This window comes from Bidens hawaiensis, unplaced genomic scaffold, assembly GCF_021521415.1.
Source record: "Bidens hawaiensis isolate Kalapana, Puna unplaced genomic scaffold, B.hawaiensis_p1.1 tig00001960_1, whole genome shotgun sequence".
Classification (NCBI taxonomy): Eukaryota; Viridiplantae; Streptophyta; class Magnoliopsida; order Asterales; family Asteraceae; genus Bidens; species Bidens hawaiensis.
In genome coordinates this window covers 1,888,097-1,896,991 of record NW_027491108.1, presented here as the reverse complement: position 1 = coordinate 1,896,991, position 8,895 = coordinate 1,888,097, and the positions used below count along the sequence as shown (strand labels likewise).

The following is an 8,895-nucleotide window of genomic DNA, read 5'->3' as shown; positions in this document are numbered from 1 at the left end:
GTGGCAGACGCGACACGCAAATTGACTACCTTTTGATGAGGCAAGGAGACCGACGTTGGTGGAAGGACTGCAAAGTCATACCTGGGGAGGCAGTTGTGACTCAACATCGACTACTAGTGACAGATATAGCCTTCAGAAATAAGCTGACTGTTCGAGAGAAGAAAGGTACACCGAGAATTCGATGGGGAAATTTGAAGGACGAAAATCTCCTACTGTTTAAGGATAAACTCATGCTGCATACGCGGGCTCGACTAAATGGGGACTCAACTCATATATGGGAAGCTATGGAGACAAAGATCATCCAAGTAGCAAATGAGACTCTCGGGGTCACAACAGGAAAGACAAGTGGGCATAAGGAGTCTTGGTGGTGGAATGACGCAGTGCAAGACAAGATAAGGGACAAACAAGGATGTTTTAGGGAGCTAATGAGGTGCACGAATGAGGAGGAGCGAGTGGAATTGAGGGACAACTACAAAGCGGCCAAGATAGAGGCGAAGAAGGCAGTGGCGGAAGCAAAGAAGGCGGCCTTTAAACGGATGTATGAAGGTCTAGAAACAAAAGAGGGGGAACATGCTATGTTTAAGATTGCCAAAGCCAGGGAGCGTAGAAGGCAAGATCTAGGACCGGTGAAGTTCATAAAGGATACAGATGGGCATGTACTGGTCAAGGAGCAGGACATCAAGCTAAGATGGCAAACCTACTTCCACAATCTTTTTAACAATGGGAGAGCTTTCCAAGAAGAACATGACAACACAAACTTTCAACGACAACAATCGAATAACTGCTACTGCCAACGGATCACACGAGAAGAGGTGAAGGATGCACTTAGGAGGATGGGAAGGTCTAAGGCGGTTGGCCCAGACAACATACCCATCGAGGTGTGGAAGTGTCTGGGGGAGGAAGGAGTCATGTGGTTAACTACTCTGTTCAATAGTATTCTCAAATCAGGTAAGATGCCAGACCAGTGGAGGAGCAGCGTTGTAGTTCCTATCTATAAGAACAAAGGAGACGCCCAATGTTGTGGTAACTACCGAGGAATCAAACTACTAAGTCATACTATGAAGCTATGGGAAAGAGTGATTGAGGGTAGACTTAGACGAGAAACTCAGGTTACGGTCAACCAATTTGGCTTCATGCCGGGGCGTTCCACCACAGAGGCAATACACCTTCTAAGAAGATTAATGGAAAAGTATAGGGAGAAGAAGCGTGATCTACACATGGTGTTTATTGACCTAGAAAAGGCCTACGACAGTGTGCCACGACAGGTACTCTGGGAGTGCTTGGAGGGTAGAAGAGTGCCCAGGAAATACATAGAGATAATTATGGATATGTATACCAGGAGTGAAACAAGTGTCCGTGCGCCAGTGGGGGATACTGATTTCTTTCCTGTAGAGGTAGGTCTTCACCAGGGGTCAGCGTTGAGCCCGTTTCTTTTTGCAGTAGTCTTGGATGAGTTGTCAAAGTCGATTCAGGGGACTCTCTCGTGGTGCATGATGTTCGCAGACGATATTGTGTTACTTGCTGAGAAAAAACAAGATCTAAACATGAGGCTTGAGGAGTGGCGAACAACCTTAGAGACAAAAGGTTTAAAGATTAGCCGATCTAAGACGGAGTACCTCCACTGTGATTTTGGTGGGATAAACGACAATGAAGACGCACAGATCACAATTGAAGGGCAGGTGGTCCCGCAGGTAACGAAGTTCAAGTATTTAGGATCATTTGTACAGAGCGATGGGGAATTAGACAGTGATGTCACCCACCGAGTTCAGGTAGGATGGTGTAGATGGAAAGCAGCCACAGGTATATTGTGCGACAAGAGTTTCCCGACTAAACTAAAGGGAAAATTCTATAGGGTGGCAGTTAGACCTGCAATGCTATATGGAACAGAGTGTTGGGCCATCAAGAAGGCACAAGTGCGGAAGATGGAGGTAGCAGAAATGAGAATGCTACGTTGGATGTGTGGGCACACAAGGCTAGACCGAATAAGAAACGTTGTGTTTCGCGAGAGATTAGGGGTGGCGAACATAGCAGACAAGATAAGAGAGTGGAGATTGAGATGGTTTGGACATGTAAAGAGAAGACAGACGACGAATCCTGTTAGATCCGTAGAAAACATTACTATAGAGGGGAGGAGGGGTAGAGGACGACCGAAATTGACTTGGGATGAGAGGATTAGGCATGATTTGATAGACCCAAACCTCTCCGAGGACATGGTTGAGGATAGGAATTCGTGAAGAAGTAGAATTAAAGTTAAGGATTTTTAGAGAGAATTGAATACCTTAGGGCTTAGACTTAACTTATTTAGGTCGCATACCATAATGGTATTTCCCTTACATATATTATTATTATTATTATTATTATTATTATTAGCTTTTATATAGCTGTTAAACTGTGATCTTATTATTAATATTATTATAATTAGTAGTAGTTTTTATATAACTGTTAAACTTTGATTTCCTTTATTTTGCTTCATACACATGTACTTAGAGCCGAGGGTCTCTCTGGAAGCCACCTCTTTATTCCTTTGGATAGAGATACGGTGTGCCTACATCCCACCCTCCCCAGACCCTACTTATAGCTTTGCTGTCGGTGGGATTTTACTGGGCATGATTGATTGATTGATTGATTTTCAAGATTTCATCCAATCAAAATTAAAAGATAATTTTTTTTCAAATTTAACATGTTAAGGAACTTTTATGATAAAAAAAAAACAGAATGTATATTGGTTTTTTATGTGTAAAATACTCTTAAGGGACTTCCACCAGGAAAAAAAAACAAAAAGTATGTTGTTTTTATGTGCAGAATATTGTTAGGGGAATTTTATGATAAAAAGCATAAAGTGTGTTGCTTTTTTATGGTATTTGCCAAAAAACAATTAGTCGATTCTATGCTATATTAAACTCATAAAATTTTCTCTAAAAACAGCTTTACCTGAAGTGCTAGCGAGTCCTTGAACTCCAAAAAAACAGTCAGCAATCTCATTGGCCGCCATCACATCAACTTGGCTAGCAATAGCAACAAATGTTGCATCCCTACAAGTGCTCAATGTGGTATTATCTGCAGCCCCAACTAAACTCCTTAAAAATAAAATCCCAGCATTCAAACACTTTTTACAACGCCCCTCACCTAATGGTGCTCTACAATTGAGAGTGACATTAGAAAACTTTGGAGATTGATGCATCTGATTAACTGTAGTGATTCCATGACACTCATAATTGACAGGAATTTTCGTCCCAAATCCACAAAAAGCTGTAGCATTTTTTGGCATGCCATACGTTTCTAATGTTTGTGATATAGTTTGGAGACATGTATCAGATAATTCTGGTGAAACTCCTAGGTTTTTGGTTGCGTTTGCATAGCGAGCAATCGAGACTGCAATAAGGGCGTTGATGTAACGACAACAGCTTGCTCTAGATTCTGTGCCGGAACAAATGACGGCAGCACGTGTGAAATTCGAGCCACTTATACAAAGGGCAACCTGCTTTAATGAGCGAACAAGGAAGCAAATTAAATATGAGACACAATTTGATCCTTCATGAAACATAAAGGTAATAATATTAAGTGAACCAACCACTAAATGAAGTTGCCAATTTAGTATGCATCGATATTACATTAGCCTGTTAATATCTCTATGATGGCCCCAAAACACACTCATTCTTCATTGTAACAGATTTCAGAAATGTTCTTTACACGTCGTAACATGAATTTCAAAAGTATTCTGAATAGTTCTACTTGTAGCAGTGTACCCCGTATATGAAAAAGTATTTGCAGCACTAGAAAGGAAATAATTAATGAAACTCATATGTGTAGGTACTTACAAAAGTAAAGAGAATGAAAGAAACAACATTTTAATCAGATTACTCAAAACAACCAACAACAAACACATATTTATAAACCCTAGGGGAAGAATCTAGATCAAAAGGCGCAGCATAAGTTGTACAGTACAACCTTCTAATTCAGTAACACTAAATAGCTTTATTCACATTTTCCAGCCGGTTAGGTTTCCGAACCTTAGGCACTGATTTCTATTACAAGTCTATCAACTAATCATTAACAATTATAGCTCAAGTAATCAGCAGTTGGAAATACTCCTCTGATAATCAATAGTTTGAAATTGAACGAAAAGGTAAAACATTATTCAAATTCAAGCCACACATTAAGTTAACAAGTACATAAACTCGTAATAGGATTCACCTGAAGCTGCCATTGCAGGAGATACCTGCATTTCTACAAGCAACAGCAGAAGAGACAGTAAGAGTAGCAACCACCTGTATTCCGCCATTGCTGTCGAGAATGAGGTACGGAAGATAACGGAATGCGTAAGTTAGCAAACGAGGTGAGGAAGAGAGTAATCGTGCGTGCGTAAGTTAGTTAAGGAAGATCGTGGAATCGTGGGTTGCGTAAGTTAGCAAAGTACGCTTACGTTAGCGAAGCGTGCGAGGTATGCTTTGACTGCTTACTGACTCCGTGACTTTTTGAGTATTTTTTTGTGCTCAAAAGGAAGAGGACAGTCGAATGTATTTGGTTGTTGCTACTTCGAGAATATTGGTGTATTTACTATTGTACGGTAATTATCCAGTCATATACGAGTCCATTAGTGATTTGATCGGCAAAATATTATGAAGCCTAAAAAAACAACAACTTGTGTACATATATATGAAAATTGTTGCAATTTAAATTTGTTTTAAAAGCTTAAAAGGGCACCAGGAACTAGAGGGGTGGGGCATACAAGTAAGTCCTAAACATCCTAAATGTAAGGCTTGTAAGTCCGGATGACATGTGTTGGGACCAGGATTCTTGATCCTTGAGGATCAGCTATTTTTGGCAACTGCTTCCGGGACTAAGGATTCTCGGTGGATCAAGGATCCTCAACAGTCGACTTCAGTTATATTCAAATCTATTTTTGCAGGTAAAACACGTGCTTACTGGAATTCCTATTTTTACGGATGGGATATTTTACCAGGTCTTGCCTTCTCGTCCACGCTCCTAAATGGTCAAGATGAAAGAGTAAACGAACGTGGCAGGATTTATAGGAGTTAGTTAGTAGACGTCATCTTCCTTTGTATTTATAGGCTGATCCTAACTGTTGGGACCGAGATCTTTGATCCTGGAAGATCAATTATCCTCAGCGCTCGTAAATGTCTCCCGCCAAGACCAAAGATCCAGTACGGCTCAAGGATCCTTAACAGCTATCTCCGAAAATATTTCTATCTTATGTGCAGGTGATTGATTTTGTCAATTACGTGTCCTACATTCGTGAAAGCCGCATTTACCGAGTCTTTACACACGTTCTCTCCATTTTGCAACGGCCAAGAGAAGATATGGAAGATTACAACCGGATTTTTAGCATAATTAGTTAGTACTCATTTGTATTTCCTTCTATATATAGAACAAAGCTAGAAAACACACACAACACATGACATACGAGAATAGCTTACTTAGAACATTCTACACATCTTTGTATTCATTTCTAGCTGAAGTTCATCACTTGTAATTGTTATTTTCATTGATAATATAGTTGGTAGTGATAGTTTACACTACCCGAGGTTTTTATGCCGACGGGATACTAGTTACCAAGGGCTTTTCCTCGTATAAATCTTCGTGTTCACTGTCTACAATCGTTACTTTGATTATTTTGTTCATACTAGCACCAATCCTCACTTACGAATTTGGTTACGTGATCCTTAGACCGATTTTTGACCAAAACAGTTTGGCGCCCACCGTGGGGCTTCTGGTGCTTTAATCACGAAAAATCATTACCTTTATTCAATCCCTACACTCAAAATTATTACTCAATGGCCTCTCAAGGAAAAGCTGTTTCTACAACCGCTGCAACAAGTGTTTCAGATCAAGTGTCTTTGCCACCACTACCTGTCTCTATGAAGCCACAAAAGCCTATAACTATTGCTCAGAATAAGGAGACTGCCGTTTTCTCCGGATCAAAATCCATCACTGTCTCCCAAACGGTAACTGCTAACAATGATGTTTCTGTTTTATGTGCACAGATGAAGAACTATATGGAGCAGTAAAACAAGACCAACCAGAGGATTGATGTTCGGGTATTTTGTACATATATTAGTGTGTTAATTATTTAGTATTGTTTAGTATATTGTTAGAACTTTGGTACTTCATACGTACTTGTGTGTTTCAGGTCATTGATCGTTAAAGATGCTAAATTGAAGGCTTTTACGAGCATGGAATGATATCTCGGGAAGACCGGAGCATAAATTGAAGTCTTAGGAAGTGTTAGAAGGATTTGGGAGGAGGTTGGATGAGAAACCTAAAGCCGATGCTAAAACTGAACAAGATGGGTTCACAAAAAGCGACCAGGAAGTAAAATGAGCATATCCTGGACTAGAAAATGAGTTACAGAATCCATAATATATGAATTTCGGGTTTCTCAACGAGAGGAATCCAAAAATGAGGTTACCTACCATCGCGTAGCGCGATGGTCATATGACCATACCATCGCGCTACGCGATGGTCCACACAGACGGGAAATTTAGGGTTTTATGTTATATTCGTTTTGACGACCCTAGACGCACTTCTTCACCTTCCAGGCGATTTCCAGAGCAGAAGAGCAAGTCCCAATCATCCCCAATCATCTCTAAGCATCATACATGGCCTACCAGATCATAACCGAGGCCCGAGAGATGCCGATGCGCGGCTAGTTCCTTCGAGTCATACCCGGGATGTATAGTTTGTAATCTTTCAGTTTATTTCTCATGTAATAGAACAACTAATTGTAATTGTTTTGATGTTAATATATGAGTATTGATGTTTAGTATGTTCGTACAATCAGTCGGTTTAGGTTTATTTCGATCAGAACGATTAGTTTGTCGATTGCTATAATAATTGCTCATAGGATTGTTTGATCTGTTAATTGCAATAAAGCATACGTTTGCCCTTAGTTGAGTCACACTGGCAGGGACCGTTTGATAACCAGTGCCGTGTGTTAGCGAGCGTGGATGCCTAAAGTTTAACCGGTTAGTCAGTCTGTAGTTGACACGAGATGACTAATCTGTTAGGTTGCATGAGATTGCTGTTAGTTACTTACTTGAATTCCCGGGTGTGATTTGTCTTTGTTAATTGATTGAATACGTGATTACTTGGTTGCTTGTTATAACATATAAACCGTTTGCTAGTGTGATCAGCACTTTAATTGAATTACTTCATAATTTAGGAATTGATTTCAATTCACACTGACCACATACTCCTGGTGGATACGATACCTGACTTACCCTAGCTGCTTAGGTTAATTAGGTTTTTGCATGACTCAAACGACGGTCATCAAGGATCCTTGATGAGATTGAGGAAATTAAGAGAACTAAGAAAACTGCTAAAGACGCAAATCCCATCATGCCGAAAATGCTTGACTTCAGCACTCCGGATTTCCCAGGCCAAAGGTGTCCAGCATCCATTTATCCTCGGCAAGGATCCTCGGACCTCTTCCAGAAGAGATACTCTAACCAATATTCGCTAGGATCAACTATCCTTCAACAAGGATCGTTAGGTCAACCCTTAGGATCCTCCAATCACCATGCACAAGGATCTTTGGGCTTCCAATCCGGATCCTTAGGACTCCGTCAAGGATCCTCCACCCACCAACTTCAAGGATCCTCAGTCTTTCAACCAGGATCCTTGGGTTTCCAAACAGAATCCATCATCTATCAGCATCCAGAATCCTACTACTCTTATGGGAAGGAACCTCTGAAGGGACCACGGTCCAGGCCACTGGAAGTCCATGAAGGTGACTTCATACTATGCAAACCACTGCTCCCGCTGGACCAACTCAACAGTGTACCCTGGACGCAGCTATGGAGCGAGATCTTTTGATCACGCAAGAGGTAACATTTATGATAATCTATCTTTTGGCACTAATCATGGTGGTATGCAGGATATCGGGATCAACCAAAACATAGCCCGTGAGCTACAAAAGCTCAAGGATATGATATCAAGTGTACCAGGAGTCATCAAACCTATTCCCGAATTACCAGCAGGAAGCCCTAACATATCCAGATTCACTCCACCAATTTGTGATGCTGAGATACCAAAGCGCTTCACCACCCCTAGCATGAAGTTATATGATGGATTCACGGATCCTGAGGAACATGTAGCCTTATACCGTGAGAGGATGGAAATCAATCCAATCCCAGAAAGACTGAAAGAAGCTTGCTTATGCAAAGTCTTCGGCTCAATACTCACTAGATCCGCCCTCAAATGGCTGCTAAGTCTTCCTCCTTATTCAATTACTTCTTTTTCTCATTTAATCAATATGTTTAATAGTCAATTTTCATGAAGCAAATCCTTTGAAAAATTAACTAGTGATTTATATAGAGTTGTCCAACCTCGTGGGGAACCCCTTAGGCAGTTCCTTACTAGGTTTGGAAGAGAGGCCTTGGAAATTCCAAATCTGGACATCCCAACAGTTGTTGAGGCATTCAAAATGGGATTACAAAAGGACTCTCCATTTTACCAAGATCTTGTTATGACCCTTTGCAGGAACTTAGATGAAGTCCGAAACAGAGCTTTAAGATTCATCAGGTTGGAGGAGGATCAAAGAATACAAGATCAACTTAATACTCCGGCAAAGAGTGAAACTCAAGACAAGAAACAAGGATCCTACTTCAGGAATAACAACTTCAAACCAAATGGCCAAAAGATCAACGCTGTGGAGGAAGAAGAAGATGATGAAGATTGCCCAAGGATATTCGATTACTGTTTCTCTCTAGATATGGGAGGAGTTCTACAACGGTTGAGAAAAAAGTCATCTCTTTTGATGAGGATGATCGAGTCAACGTCCAGGATCCTCATCACAGCGGTTTGGTCATTCTCTGTTTATTTCTAACCATTATGTTCACAGGATCCTAATTGATTGCGGGAGTTCAGTCAACA

General features: G+C 40.8%; 1 pseudogene; it reads right to left on the bottom strand.

Annotated features, from left to right (window-relative positions):
- Positions 1-2,890: 2,890 nt before the first annotated feature.
- Positions 2,891-4,282, bottom strand: LOC143602065 (putative receptor-like protein kinase At1g49730 pseudogene; annotated as a pseudogene).
- Positions 4,283-8,895: the final 4,613 nt, after the last annotated feature.